We start from the raw sequence: 16,941 nt of genomic DNA, 5'->3' as shown, positions 1-16,941 counted from the left end.
TATATATTTTTTTTCCTTTTGTTAATTTTTTTTTGTTTTATTCTACGTTGGACCACCCCTTTCCAACGTAAACAGGACTTTTTGAATCTAGCGCTCCTTGGCGGCGCCATCTATATGTACATATGTCGACTGGTGCATTAGAATCTGTTTGCTTTATCGATTGTCCGAATTTCATGCCATTTCATCGATGGAAGTGAAGTTATTGCGTTTTAAGTGTCAGTATGTTTGTGCTATCGGTGCGAAAATGAGCTTCGAACAAAGAGCCAATATTAAATTTTATTTTAAAATTGGTAAAACTTTTACCGAAACGTCTCAATGATGAAACAAGTTTATAGCGATGATTGCCTATCTCGTAGCAGAGAAAGTTTTCAAAGCGGTCGGCAGGACATAAATGTCGATCAACATGTGGGCCAATCAAAATCTTTTATCACCGGAAATTCCAGCAAAAATCAACCGAAATCATCATTGAAATTGATAGAAATGGAATTGAACATCTCCAAAACATCGACTTATCGCTTTTTGATTGAACATTTAGGCTTACGAAAGGTGTGTGCACAGTTTGTTCCGCGCAAATTTACTTACGACCAAAAATTGCTCAGAATCCAACATTCGAAGGACGATTATTCGACAATAAATAACATTTTAATCATTAACCACCTCCGTATTCATCTCATGTGGCACCGTGCGACTTCTTCCTTTTTGGAAAAATGCATTTGCTCATTAAAGGAAAGCGTTATGCAGACGTAGAGGCCCTTCATAAAGCTTCTACCAGCATACTGGCGGCCATACCGACCAAAGAGCTAAAACACTCGTTCGACATGCGTTTGGACCGTGCAAAAAGCTGCACTGAAGCAGAAGGAGGCTATTTTGAATAAAATAAATCCATTTTGCCGAAAAAAACTTTTCTTCTGTTTCTTTTTTTTTTTTTTGTAAAATCCTGTTTTCTTTGGAACGCACCTTGTACTTCTTTCTCTATATTCAACTTTTAAATTATAATTTTTTTTTGGTTTTTTATTCTATTTCTTTTTTATATTCAACTCTTTTAATTATAATGACCAACTTTCATTATCCTTTTTATTTTTTAGATTAACTTTGTATTTCTCATTTGATTATATTTTGTTTTTTACAAATACACTTTGAAAGCCATGTCTCTCCGTCCTTTAATCCGTCTGTCTGTATATACGTACATATGTATATTCTCTCAGTTTTTGAGATACAAACTAACAGATCAAACCTAATTGTTATATGACACACTTTTTGATTTATAAGATACTTCAATCACGAATTTGAAACAGAGTATTTGAGCATTCTGGTAGTAATTGACCGTTTAATGTGATATGCATTTCTTTTGAGATATTTCTTAAATATTAGTTTGACAAAAAAGTCTTGCGGTATTTTCGCTAGTTGACGCTGAGAGCGCGTAGTTCTAGTTTTATTCGTAGCATCGGGTCATCCTATACCTTTCTAGAAAGCTCATTTCACGCGCTAACACGTGTTCGATTGATTGCCGTTTCTTTAAGAGTTATAGCTTCGCAAACATAGAGCAAAATAAAGAGAAAATACGACATATTTTACAGTACTACTACTGTGCAGTTTGTGGATCCGATACAGTTTCCATTTCCGCCGCACAACGATGGTTTCAACGTTTTCGTTCTGGTGTAGAAGTGGACGAAGATGCGCCACGCTCCGGAAGGCCTGTCGTCGAAAATTGCGATAAAATCGCTGAATTGGTCGAAAGAGGCCGGCATAGTAGCAGCCGTAGCATCGGTCAGGAGCTGGGCATGAGTCATCAAAAAAATTTTATGAATAATTGAAAATTCAATAAAAATACGGCAAGACTTTTTTAACAACCTATTATTATTTGTAACCAAATTGATTTGCATATAAACAAATTACAAGAATTTTTTAGCTTAAGCTTGGAATAAATTAGCTTCAGAGTGTAAATACGTTTCTCTAGATTAAACATGCAATTATTAGGACTTTTTATGTGAATTCCAACAGATACATATATGTACATATGTAGGCACGTATCGTTGGTGTATATGATTGGAACTAGCATGTGTTCTCACTTTCGAAGTAATTTTCAAGACTCTTGGCACCTTGTTTCGTTAATGTTATATTATGTTAAGTATTTTCTATATTTATTATTATTTTTTTAAATACACTTGTCCCTAACTTGAATCAAGATAATCCACAAAAAGACTTCGAATTATAGAAACTTCCAGTTATGGTATGAAATTCAATTGCTAATTCAAGAGTGCTAGTTATGGAGAACTTCGAGCTGTAGCAGCTCGAGTTTTGGAAGTCCAACTGTATTTCATTATTTCGCATTATTTATATTTATTATTTTTCATTTGTTTTCAATATTTCAATATGAATATTTTTTATATTATTACACATATATACTCTTAGTATTACGTATGCTACTTTGAACATGCCTGCACATACAATTTATTGTGCCATCAAAATTCGATATCTCATAACTTTAAGATTTATAAACCACATATGCATTTTTATGTAAATTTTATATTCCACACATCCATAGATCACATACACTTTTCTTTTTTTTTTTAATATTATTACATTACATATTTCAGTAACACTATTGGCCTTTAAATTTATTTCAGTAATGCCTCGCTCAAACAATCGTTATCCAATGCACTTCACTTCGCATCAACGCGTTTTTCCACACATTTCTCAATGAATTTCCGACTGAAATTTTACTAGAATTTTTTTTTTCTTACACATTAAACTTTGGTCTGCATCCCCCTTGGTATGCGCACAAAGTTTGGACCATAAAATTGATGCATCTTTGCAGACGTTTTTTTAACTATTAGAAGCAGAAGCCTGCATTCCAACAAAATGGTTATTGCCAACTAACGCGAACAAGAACATTTGCTGCGCGACTCTCACTCAGAGACCAACGAATATAACTAACTAACTAAAACGTTGAGCCAGCGAGTTAGTTTATCGGACAGCCAGTAAATGCATACACTTAAGTACGTATGTATATGTATTTGCTTGTGCATATGTACGAATTCGCATTGCGAGTTTTAGAGACGACGAAAAAATCCGCAACAGCAGCTCAGCGCAGAGTTAAGTCCGCACATACAAAACGAACTTACACATTAACTCACTATTTAACCGTGTCCGTCCATCGATTTTTTTTTTTGTTTTGCTACAACGTACAGGTTTATGTACCACACTGTCCGTCCAAACAACGACCGACCGACCGTGCACTACCAATTGGGCTCATACTACTCGTACGTTATTATTATTAGGGCCAAGAGTTACCGCGACTCAGCCATTTAGGCAGTGCACTTGTGTAAGCACACCTACAGCCATAAGCGTGTATGTGTGTGTGTTGATGGAAAATGCATTGTATGCAGCCGCTCACCCTCTTGCCAGTAGTTGCGCTCTCCTGCAATTGCACTTATCAATTTGTTTTGTTTATATTCTTCTCCACACGCGGCGGCTATTTGACAGTTGTGTAGTGCAGAAAAACTGTGAGCGCCGGAGCGCACTCTCTTTGCATTTCAAAATCCAATTCGCTCTGCTTTATAATGTGTCTTGCGTATCTTCTTTCATTGTTGCTTTTGTTATATGCTGGCTGCTGCCAAAGACACTGACGGCGTCTACGCTGCCTGCGTCTTGGTTGACTTTTGCTTTGATTCCACAGCTGTGTTTGTTGTTGTGTAGCTGCGACGCCGCCACTGTTTTACCACCGCTGACGTTCCTTCGCCGATAGCTCTTCCATTATTTTGTACTTTTCCTCAACTATGTACTTCCATATATATATATATATGTATATATGTATAAATATATGGCTGAATGCATCGCTTGGTTGCATTGCTCACTATTAGCCGCAGCCACAAATTTTTTCCACAGCCCAAAAACAAAATTCTGCTCAGCAATTAGCCTACCTATAGTCGAACGAATGAGCACAACTCAATGCTTGTGTGCCTGTGTTTATTTCCCCACTGTAGAGCACAAATCTACACATACACACTCACACTTCTGGCTCTGGTGTTTATTTGAGTACTCTTCAGGCAAACTGATTTCCACTTTTTCCTCGGCACAAATTTTCACTGGCTTTTTACACGCCACACATTCGCCTTATTTACCTTTGTTATTCATACGCTTCGCGTACGGATTTCGAAATATATTTTAGCACTTGCTTGTTTCAAGTTATTTTGTATATTAGCAATTTTTCACTTTGTCGCACAACAAAACACACACGACACGAAATTTGCTCACGTTTCTAACGATCGCCACAGCATAATCACCAACAATATAACTACGAGCTGCCTGGTGGCTGGCTATTTCAAATATTCTCCGTTTTTCTTTGCTCGCCTCATTTGTCTATTTCTGACATTTCGTCTTGTTCGCCGCATTCGCTCACTCTGCCCACAACACTGTTGTTGCCGCTGTCGCTACTGTTGCAACACACTGCTGCAATGACAGCGGCGTAAATTTTAACTAGCGCTCTCACTCTCTCTCCACCGTGGTATTGCTCTCGCGAAAGTATGTCATACAATGTGTTTGGTGTTGTATTTATTTTGTTTACGTGCTTGAAAGCGCAAGCGCTTTTATATGTGGTACAGCGTTGCCAGCAGCAAATTGTCAGTTTTATTTTATCCAAAATCCTTCAGCTGAGGGGACCAAAATTCTGATGATTGTTAAAATTATCGATATGTGGAGTTGGAATTTCTACGCTCGGCTGATTGAGAGAGATGTGTTTATGCATATTCTGTGCCAAAAACTTGTATGCTAACGGAGCATAGTGAAAGTATAAGATAAGATAAATAGATGAGGATTGCACCGCGACCTTAGGTCTATTGTGTCCTCTCCTAAGTCACAACGACACACCTAGCCCCAGAATATTGATGAATTCCAATGTAGTTAGGCGATGTGATCCCCAATTGGAAACATGGATTCAGAGGCTATTATCCTGCGTCTGTAGACTGATGTGCAGTCAACTGGCACGTGTTCTGGTGGTGACCAAATGTGGATTGTCAATTAGCAGGTGTTCTGGGCGTCTTCTTGAGACCAAATATGGGTTGGTATCAGGGAAACCATAAGCTAAAGTTTAAACAACAATCTCACTAAGAAATGTGGAATGGAATCTCATCAACAATGTGGTCATAATAACCCGCAAAATCGATGGGAGTATCCTGAGAGATTTATTCTGAAATAAAAAATTAGCTTTGAAGCGTTACAGTTCGCCATGTTCGATTGCCCAAAACTTCAAAAGCTTTCACTAGTCATTAGTCCGAATATCGATTTGAAATATCGCAGACGTCGATTTGTTTCAAGTAGACTTCTCATTTGTTTAAATCTGCGATATCGGATCTCTGCCATACAAATTTATCGACAACAATCTAGACCTTATATGGAAAACTATTATATTTGACATAACATCTTTATGAAAATGGGCGTAGAATATTCTATAATACAAGGCTAAAACCTCAGAAAGTATTGTTGAGATCGGACCACTATAGTATATGTGTATCTAGTTGATCTATGAAAATAACATTAGTGTATCGAAAACTTTTTCATTTAAGAACACATTGTATTTTAAACAAAATATTGTCCAGAGTAAGGATCTAATCCACCCTCACCATGGCACTTTACGCACTCTTGCACATATTATCCGTAGATATCGTCGAAAGGGGTATGGCTGCGAAAGTTGCCATCAGACTCAGAGCGTCTGAGTTCCTAAACGAACACGTGAACACTCGGAAATCCTCATTCACTTTGACTTCATACCGGATCACTTGGATGCCACTAAACCGAACTCTACCCATATACCGGCAAGGAAGTTGTGGGGGGAAGGTTGGTAGAGGGGTTTACTGTCAGCACTTCTCTATCAAACTCAGACTTCCTGACTATTGCAGTGTTTTCCAGGCCATGGTTGCAGCCATTAAGGTAACAGTAGATTTACTGCTCCGGAGTGCAGTCTCCTTCAGAAAAGTGACCAACCATTCAGATAGCAGAGTGGCGATACTGGCCTAGAACTCAATAACAGCGCGATCAGTGCTGGTCAAAGAGTGCCTGGGATACAGCGGAATCGCTGGAAACGCTTGAACTAGCAAGAAAAGGCATCCTTGCTATCGGTAGAATGGGAACGCATCGGTGCTCCTGTCTCCTCTTGTGTTCCACGACTAGATAGCTGGGCTTCGCGGAAGCTTGGCCAGCGCTGGGCCATCATTGGTACTTGCGCTATCGCATAACCCTTTTGGGCCAAGAACGATCGCAAAAGATCTAGTTATCTCTTTTTCCTCAGTAAGAGAGGGTTCAGTAAGAGAGGATCCATCAGTTGTAAAGAGTTTGCGGAGGGTTTAAGCATATGATTTATCGGTTTTCCAAGAAAGAAGTAATTACTGAAAACATTTGACAGGTGTTCATCTCAAACATACGCTGTTCTCCAACCAAAACGATCCTCACCAACGACTCTACGTTGACGCCTCATCCTACCCTCGAAACCAAACGACGAATCATGACAGTTTATCTTCAAGTCAGCAAAACACAGGGAAATCTAGTTTAGAACCAGAAAATGAACAAAGACACAAAGCGGAAAGTAAGTTAGACGCATAGAAGCATAGCGCAGCAATCAAAACCATTAAAACCAGTTGCGTTGCTGCAACAAAGGAGAGCAAACAAAATGAAAAGTTGTAGCTGGAAATGTTGAAATGGCAGCTAAACAAGTGGTGCTCAGCAAAACTATGTTACAAAGTCAACAGCAAAATGCAAAAACGCGACAACCACAATAGTACCAACAACAACAACACTAACAACAAAAAAATTGCAATGCTCGCTTGCATATACGGCAATATGTTGCCAACACGAAAATTAAACAGAGCTTAAAACCGCAAAACAAACACACACAATACACACATATAAATAAGCATAATAGGCTTTGCGTGTGTGTGTAGCCGTCGCTACGACGACGACGACGAAGTATGCAATGTCTGCAGCGCGTGAGGAAAAGATCGAACGAGTTTATTATAAATACAACAGAAGGCCGTGAAAGAGCTGCCAAAGCACGCATAAGGGAAGTAAAACCAGTTTTGGCTGTGTAGCCAGAGCTTTTGTGCCGGCTATTTTTATGGCAAGCAGCAATTGAGCGAAATACGCGCCGAAACAAGCAAACGTAAACGATAGAGGAATATGTATGTGATAAAAAGCAGTGTTGGAGGAATGCTAATATACATACATATACACATATTCAACTACATCTACATATGTATACTGTATATGGATCTGTTGTATATATGGATGTATTTATATATTTAACGAGTAAAAAATGAAAATATATTATAATGAAAAGAAAAAATCTGGAGAATTAGAATTAGCACTGTTGAGCAGAAGCCGGTGAGCAAATCAGTAGCGAAATTGTTGTTATGTGCAGTTGTAGTTGTATGTGTGTGTGTGCTTGGATGTGTAATTATGTGAAAGATGTGAATGCTGAGTAGAGTTACTACGCAATAAAAGTACTGCGAGTTGTAGGAACAAACGAGTAGTAAAAACGAGAAAAACAACGTTAACTTCGAAAGCACTGAAGTTAGAATACCCTCACAGTTAAAAAAGTTTCCATACAAGCACTTGATTTTGATAGTTCCGTAGCGCCGATTCGAGATACCAAGCGAAGCCATGTCCTTTTTCACCTGATCTCTCCAACTGAGTGGACCGGCGGGAACTGAATCGAACACCTTTAAAGTTGGAGTGTTCTCTTCCATCCGGACAACATGACCTACCCAAAACATGCAGTTCGTTGAACTATGTCAATATCGTCGTACATCTCGTACAGTTTTTGATGCTGCTCAACGTCAGCTTACATAGCCGCGTTAGCTTTGCGGGCATACCAAGCTCAGACATAGCGGTAAAAGGGCAGGTTCTTTTTCGAAGGAAGCTTTATAAAATCGATGAAGGGGTGGTGTGTACCGATTTTCCTTTCACGGGTCTTTTCCAAGATTTGGCGCATGGTGAATATCTGGTCGAAGTATATTTTCCAGGTCTAAAGCCATACTGATAAGGTTTAATCTTTTCGTTGACAGTGAGTTTCAATCTTTCATACAATACCCTCGTTCGAACCTTATTCGCGATATTAAACAGGCTTATCCCAATATAATTGGCGTAGACTGTGGGGTATCCCTTTTTGTGAATTAGACAGAGCACACTTAAATTCTAATCGTCGGACATGCTTTCTTGCAACCATTATCTTCAAAGAAGCTTATGCATTATGCTTATCAGCTCTCCGGCCTCTCTCTTTCTTGTCTACGTATGTGTCTCGCTTATCTCTTCAACTCCCACTATCAATTCCTCCCCGCAAGTGTTGTGGTCTATTGTAATATTGTGAAGAGGCTGACCGCTTTCTCTCCACTGTGACACGACAGTCCTCATCGTACTAGCTGTTTCTTGCACCTTTACAAAAACCAATGGTTTCGCTTGCAGTTGTGCGTAAGGAGCTTGAAATGCCATCCCATAGTTTCCCTATACCGAGTAGCTGAGGAGTGCTCTCAGAGACCAGGAGTGCGGGTCAAGTAGAAAAGCTAGAAAAGCGCTGGATTAGCTGTCGGTTGTGATTGTAGGATATGATCTATGCCACATTTTGTGAAGGTATCTTGTAAAATCAAAAAGTTTTCCCTATATGAACATGATTTTGATTGGTTAGCTTGTATGACTACATATTATATATGATATCGTGATCCGATCTAAGCAATTTGTTCGGAGATTGTATAATTGTCTTGAACTTTTTAGCCATGCCAAATTTCGTGAAAATATCTCATAAACTAAATAAGTTTCCCATACAAGAACTTGTTGTATTTTCTTGGTCAGTTTGCATTATTAAGGTTCTTCTTGGGACTTTGGTTCTATCATATCTGCTAAACTACGTACTAATAAATGTTTGAATATCCCTCTATTGTCAACTAATTCACACATTATTTAACAACAATTTATTCAAAAGCTTTGGCAACTCATCAACTTTAAGTTTACTACAACAACCACAAGTAAGCTACTAGCATCTCTTCAAAGAATGTGCGGAATGCAATGTGATAGTATTAATGAAGTTGTAAAGTATACTTGCATATGCATATTACGATATCTACATACATATGCACCTACGTATGTGTATATGTTTGCATCCGTACATTTTACAAACCCTAATTTACGGTGCATTGAGGCAGGTCCCATCAAGTGCCTATCAACTTCCCTGTGCAAATGCAATGGAGGGTTGCACTTTGACTGATGCATGCAAATTCATATAATACACTTTTGCAGCAGTGTGTGCATGTGTATGTATGCATATTATTGTTTGCGCATACTCTATACGGGTTTGCACGTTAATGTTTGAAGCGAAGCGAAAGTTTCTCGATATTTTTTTCAGGCTCGCAGCAATAATATGTAATTAGCACACACATAAGAGCCAATTATCACATTACGCTTTGCAGGATTCCGACTGAGCACTTGCAAAATAGCGCTGAGATTCTTGAAAACACTTAATATGCAAGAAAAAAAGAAGTTTCTGTATTTTTTTTGGACCAGAGATCGAAACTACAGTCTTCAACCGAAGAAATCGCTTCTAAGTAGATTCTCCCGTGCAAAAATTTGAATTGAAAGGAAAAATTAGCCACTATGGAAGCTGAAAAGTAGATTTTAATGGTGCCTGATCTTCTTTTCAGATTTCTAGAAATCAAACTTTTCAGAAAAATTGTTTGCATTGTTTTGGCACCGTCGATGAAGCATAGATCCACTGATACACCAAAAACCTCTGAACCTGTAGACTTCACGCATTGACATCGCTGCAAAAAACACTGTACCAGTCAGAAAATCGCCAGAAATCACATTTTTCAGATCACTTTTCTGTATAGTTTCGCATGGATTCACTGTAATAAATAATAACTCAAGAAATATTCGCACAATTGAACTCGCTCGAGAAATTTTCATTTTCATTATTTTTTAAATGGGTTAAAGTAGTTGGACCGTCCCATTGTTAATTATATCGAACTAAAAGAATACTGCATTTGACGCTATTTGAGTGTAATTTTTCAGCCTTTTCACGACCGTTGTCTAAATTCACTTTTATTGGAGACAAAAAAAAAATATCGAAACTTTGAGTCACAGAACTCCTAAGTATGGTTCAAAAAAATCCGTTGCATATCACACAGAGTTTTCAGGTGGCGAGTAGTAGCAATTCCAGCCATTTCGCCAGGTCTTAGACTGGCGAAAACTGGAGAGTGCGGTAGAAAGTGTCGGGATTTTTCCAACTTATCTTTCACTTTGGAACTTTGGCAAGTTGCGTCTTCCAAAATTTTTTAGTTTCAGCTTGTGAGGGCGAAGCATGCCTTGCTAATAGCTAGCAGCTCAGTTTTACGTTTCACTCTGAGCTTGAAAGGCTTTCGCAACGCCACAAGTGCTGGTTGCTGACCAACGCGAACTCCATAGATCCAGCTCCTCAATGTACGAAAACAGGGAAACACCTAGGCGTTCTCATATTGATGGAATTTGGGTGAGGGTGCCTTTTCTTGCAAACTCATCGTCTTCCGTTAAAGTTTAATATGGAAGTAGCTATCCTAAATGGATATTATGTTTAGAAATAAATCGCCATTTTTCAAAAATAGTGGTATTCCTTGAGCAGTATACCATAGACTTTACTGAAGATGCAGTTAGGGAGGGTAACTTTAAGAAAATTTTTAATATGACCAAAAATTTACTTATATAGGGCTTCATGCCATAAATTTAACATGCCAGGGCTACAAGAGACAATGACATCGGTATAATCGGCCACTACCTCAATCCACAACCACGCCGTTAGTTCTGCTTTCTCCAGACTGGATAAGGATACAGAAGCGAAGTTTATAGGTCTGGTTGTGAACGAGGGCAAGACGAAATATCTTCTGTCATCGAAAAAATAGTCGTCGCACTCGAAAATTGACCCCTACGTCATTGTTGACAACGTTCGGTATGTTTAACGTGGTTACAGCCTTACCCTCAAAAGCACAGCGGATCAAATAAATGCGTTGAACAGTACCAATTGGCGGTGTGGAATGGACACACTAACCAAATTGATACCGCCCTGGACTGGTGACCAAGTTTTGACCGTAATTCTCAGTTAAACGCCTTCGCCGCCTAAACAATTCACGCGCAAATGACCCGAATTCTTAGGCATTCCGATCAGTGGTGATCACGCCGCTAACATCTAAACGTCCATCAGTCCATCTGATCCCCATGACACCCAGATCCCCAATGTCCGATTACATTCCCGCCCCCCAAAAACAACCATTTCTATTAGAATGGATCCAAAAAATCATCCAGAGGCATTGTCACCGTTTATTTTCCATGATACTCCCACCCCTAATCTCTAAGAGATGTCCCTCCGCCCGCTCTAGCTCAGACCGCGAGTGACGTTCGAGAAAATTGTCGACGTACGCACAATACTTACAGAGTGACACGAACTGCTCCAGCAGAGTGTCCGTCATAAGATTCCAAATATATGGACCACAGATGGAACGTCACTGTTGACAGACATAACTTCGAAGTCGTAGAAACGCAGAATAACTCTTGCCAACATGTGCTACTTCGAACTGACTAGGATGTTGAGTATTAAAGTTTCTTCTGGGTATGGCAAACTTTGGACCAAACTTCAGATACCCAGTTTAAGGTATAAACACAAATAGTAATTGAAATTTGGACATTTATGTAGCTGACGTTGTCGCAAGTTGTCTGGTGCAACTATTTCGCATGCGAATGCAACCCTGTAATTCAATCTGCGCTTATCCACGACTGCTACGAGTATTCATAGTGCACGAATAACAACTAAGCCAAACACAAAGAAATAAATAAATGCAAAATAAGACGAGAAGAGTAGACGCTGCACTAAAAAACGTACAAGCGACTATGCAAATTCGCTGAAATAATGTTTGTATGCCAACATGCAAAAGTGCTCGTAGACAAATGCAAACATACAGAAACGCATAAAGGTGCATATACAAATATACACACATATATATATGAATCATTGTGTATGTGTGTTTGTTGCGCTTAGCTTCCTCCCCAAACATCTTGTCGACCGACCTGTTTGCCTATGCGCGCTCATCTGCCCCAAGCCACAGCGACTACTCTCCGCCAACGTCGCTGAAAACACACCTGTGTTGTTGTTGCCAATTGGGCATAAACGTATTGCATGTTTTGCGCGACGGCGAGTAAGAAAACAAAATTATACACTTTTCATTTTATTCATTTTTCACTTTTGCGCCGTCAGCGCGTCTTCCTCCTATGTATGCTGTCGCCGCAATCGCCTGGCAGTGACTACATACACACCCTCACACACACACATTTGTATGCAATTGCTTGTCTGCTGCCGTAGTAGTTGTTGTTGTTACGGTGTAGCTGCATGCGCTGACTCGAGCAAATTTATTTTTCAATTTTTCATTTTTGCTGTTGCTGTTGTGTCTTCCCCCACTAAGGGTTCAGTCGCAGAGTTGAAGGTCAATCGTTGTTTTATGTCATTCAACTTGTCCGTCGTTGCCGCCGCAACAGTCACTGCAGTCAAGTCGGCCGCCGACGTCCCTCGTTCCACGTCTATCGTCGAACGTTTTCACTTTGGTTGTTTTTGTTATTTTGTTAATGTTAATTTTTCGTTTTTTGTTTTTGTTTGTGTATATGCCTCGTATGCAATTTTTATGTTTCTTCAATTTATTTTCGTAATCGCACGTTTCTTTTGCATTTACATTTCCTTCGCGTTTAGTTGTGAATTTTGATTTGTTCAACGTCTTTTTGGCGTTTCGCGTTTGTTGTTATTGTTTGTCTATGCAGCAGATGATTTTCACACATGAGCACTTAAGAGGCACAAGTCACAAATTTTCAATGTAAAATCAACTTGCCGGGTATGTACATACAATAGAAGTACATATGTCGATCCAGACTTTTTTCGATGTCTTCATTTTTATACCCTGAACTGAATTGAGTGTGACACGAACTTATCAAAATGCCTTATGAAGTCGACGTCCGGCTCTATGCGCTGAGTTAGATGTCAAGCGGTCCTTCAAACTGCCGGAATACTGCGGTAGCTTCCAGAGGTTTAGTAGTAGAGAAGGATAATACATCAATAACATGCATCTTCCAAGCGAATGTACTAGGTATAAAGAAAGCCTGTGGAGTTCTACTGAACAATTATGGAAGTAAACAGAAAGAGAAATTTAAGCGATTGATGGGCGGCACTACCAGCTTTATCATCCAAAGATCAACTCCAGTTTAGGAAACAAACGTAAGAAAGCTGGAAGCACACTGGTAAGTCAACTTCACTTGTACATAAACTAACATAAACATTTTCGGCAACGTAAAAGCAAACGAGTTGCCAAAGTCATCAGCTAGACGAATCCAAGATAATACCGCGCAGATTAGGAATGGTCAAGAGAGAGCTCAATACACAATTTTAACAAATACTTAGCTCAGAAATGGAAATCTACCACCAAATGCAAGATAGCGAAACAGATTTGGCAAGATTACAACTAAGAATTTTTTAAATACCTAGATTAAGGAAAAAAAGAGATATTAGGAGCTTCGCTGGGCTAGCGAACCACTTCTTCGAAATTTCCGAAAGGACTGATGGACGATCAGGGCGAGATAAAATGCCTTCAAGGCATGCCGGATCGCTAAGATCATAGACAAAGGAATGAAAAAAAAACGCGCGATTCTTATATTATTTATTAAGTCGTTTTTAGGAAGAAAATATGCCCAAAATGTTGAAAAGTTTATATAGCAACGCAATTCAGGACTTTCTTGAAAACCCCGATACATTTAGTGCCACGGTCTTCAACCACAGTATCAAAGTGAAAGCTTAATTTCGACTGATACTGTCTTTGCTGGGTCATCGTGAAAAACTCTTAAATGAGATGTGAAAGGATGTCAGTTCATCTAAAGCCATGGAGATTTCCCCACAATCGATACGACCTTATTCCACATATTTTTTAAACGATTTTTTCATAAACCACTGTGTCATCGAGCAATCTAACTTTTGTTGTTTAATAGGTGGACCAATGGTTTAAAAAAATTAACAAGGTTAGCTTCAGCGTAGCGAATTTGCCAAGGTCTAAAACATGGATGTCTCAAATAACTGATTAAACAATTTGAACTGTAAAGAGCTTGTATTTTTTCAAATTCTTGCAAGACTAGCAACAAAGCTCATACCTTTAATATCCCAGAAACTTGTTAAAGTACAATCGGGAAAATGCAGAGTTTGCGGCAAGAAATGATTAGACGCCTTAATATTACTTTCGTGAATAGCCAGCCTTCAGTCGTTTGAGACCGCTTATCTTCTGTTGGTTTCAATGATCCAACTTAAAACAAGGGTAGTTAAATGTCGAAAATTTGGCACTTTGTCAAACTTATAAAGTGCTCAACATTGCTTAACTGGTTACAGCTTGGGAGCACAATGGCAATATCATGACTTAAGTACAGTCAATCCATCCTTTCTATGCTTCTCCTTCTCAACCAACCAACTCACCTAACGGAGTAAATACTTCAATTTCGTACCCGAAAATACTAAGCAAAGATCCATAAACCTTTAATTTTTGTGCCTGCTCTTTAGAGAGCGTTTGATAAGGAGCTTTTGAAGAATAAGCCTCTATAACTTAAATTATATTTATACCCTGAAAAAGTGAAATTAAGTTTGCCACGATACCCACCCAAAAGGAAATTTCGGAGGCCTTATAATGTATATATGTTTAGCTGGGAGCCATGTCCGTCTGCCGATCAGCCTGTCCGCCAGTTTGCCTGTATATACGAGAACTGGTCCCTCAGTTTTTGAGATCTTGATCAGAAATTTCGTAAACGACTTTTGCTCTCCAAGAAGCTGCTCATTTGTCGGAACGAAGAAATTTTTCATATCTTCTCTTCTTGATTGGCGTAGACACCGCTTACGCGATTATAGCCGAGTTAACAACAGCGCGCCAGTCGTTTCTTCTTTTCGCTACGTGGCGCCAATTAGATATTCCAAGTGAAGCCAGGTCCTTCTCCACTTGGTCCTTCCAACGGAGTGGAGGTCTTCCTCTTTTTTTTCATATAGCTGTCATAAAAACTGAACGATGAACTCAAGGACATGGAGTAAAGAAAATTTTTTTATTTGACGAGTTGTCTTCACGAAATTTGACACAAAGTTTTTTCAAAAGCATCGCTCTAATCTCCGAAAATATTTTTCTAATCGAACTTATAACATATAGCTGCCAAACCAGTTGAATGATAAAAATTCATTTCTTTATTTGTGAAGGGTATTTTATGTTCGTTGCAGTCGAAATTACTGTGCGACGATTTACTTTTTTTATCTTGCTGAAAGTTATATAAAAACCGCACAACAATATGAGCTAGCGCTAATATGACAAAATATCTAATATACTGAAATAAGCACGTGTTATTAACCCAGAAAGTAGCGCGAATTCCCTCATGCTGCTATAATGATGCATGAATAATGTAGTGCACAATAAAATGCCAAAAATGTCTGGCAGTCTCTATACTTTTTTCCTTCTTTTCGACTGTTATTTGTTACGCCTTTGTGCTGGTATTCATTCGGTTTTTGGATCGATGAAAGGTCGCCCACCTGTGTGAGAAATATTTAGAGTTTTTTTTTGTGTTTTTTCGAAATTACTACAGGCAACCAAAAAAGCGTAAATCAAATTCAGAAAGGACAAGGGCACACAGGTGGGGTTAGCAGACAGGCCAAAAGCCACAGAAATATGAACAAATGAACGCAGTGTAACAGACTAACAGACGAGCAGACGAATGTGAACCTAAACAAACATCTTTGTATATACATATTAAACTAAATGTCTGTTACGAGCCATGTGCATTGGCCTTTAGTAGTAAATATTTGTTATTGAATGTGTATGTGTGTGTTTATGAATTTTACGCCTGTAGTGGTGGCCCGAAAAAGTTACGCCAGACGCCATGACTTGAGTTTATGAATAAATTACCACACTAATAACAACAAMAACATACACTTTGTTGTTGTTTGTATTTGTTTTTGGCGGTATTGCTCCTATTTAGCTTTTCATTTAACAGTGGCAAGGACGCGTCTCGCCTGTCACGAAGCGACACGGTTGTCTGTCGCGGCATTTGAAAATGGTTATTTGAGTGTGAGTCTGTGTGCACATGTCATTGTCCTTGCAGACAATATTTATATTTACTTTCGTGCACAAACAAATACAAGTTTATATGTGTATGTATGTATGTGTGCAGCCACCTGTGTTCTTGGTAGGTGTAGTGAACCATCAAATTCGCTGGGTTGTGCAGGACAATTGATTTTACCTCGTGACGTCGCGCTTAAATCGTGAAATCTACTGAATTGTGTCAGCGTATAGCTGGCAAGCTATTGAGATTTCATGTCGCAAGTTTTTGTGTGTATATAATATTTATATATATGCAGAGTATATATAGTACATATGTATAAGTAGTGCAAAAGGTGTGGTGCATATTATGGTCAACAGGGCGTATGATGAATAATGTAATATATGTTAAGGAGTAGGAATATGCATAAATTTTCGATATAAAAGTATTGTAATAAAATTGAAGAAAGTAAAATCCAATGTTCTAATATTAACTTAGAACTTTTCTGTCGAAAACGTATAACGCCGACTCATCAGATGATATCATTGTCCATGCCTCTGCACTATATAGCAGGACGGATATGATGAATGACTTGTAGAATTTTTTCTTTGTTTACTTCACAATTGTCTACTGAATCCGACCTGAGTAGTACCTGTTGGAAAGAGTAGTTCTGGATCAGATTTCGAGGCGGACGTTGTTGTGTTATACTGGTGGTGTTAATACTGGTCCCAAGATAGACGAATAGAGTCTCCTTATCTGAAACCTCGTTTGGCATCGAAGAGATTTTTCCGATCCTGACGGAACTTTTAGTATTGCTCAACATCGAACTTGTGATGTTGA

At 38.8% G+C, this 16,941-nt stretch overlaps 1 protein-coding gene across 2 annotated transcripts in view; it reads right to left on the bottom strand.

The window, feature by feature from the left end:
* LOC108969157 (probable serine/threonine-protein kinase DDB_G0282963) overlaps nucleotides 1–16,941 on the bottom strand; it is a 128,239-nt gene that overhangs the window by 97,082 nt on the left and 14,216 nt on the right. The gene's annotated exons all lie outside the window — the stretch shown is intronic.

This window comes from Bactrocera latifrons, unplaced genomic scaffold (genome assembly GCF_001853355.1).
Source record: "Bactrocera latifrons isolate USDA-ARS-PBARC rearing strain unplaced genomic scaffold, ASM185335v1 scaffold_242, whole genome shotgun sequence".
Lineage (NCBI taxonomy): Eukaryota > Metazoa > Arthropoda > Insecta > Diptera > Tephritidae > Bactrocera > Bactrocera latifrons.
Note: the sequence above shows the minus strand (reverse complement) of the source record. Positions and strands in the feature narration are given on the sequence as shown.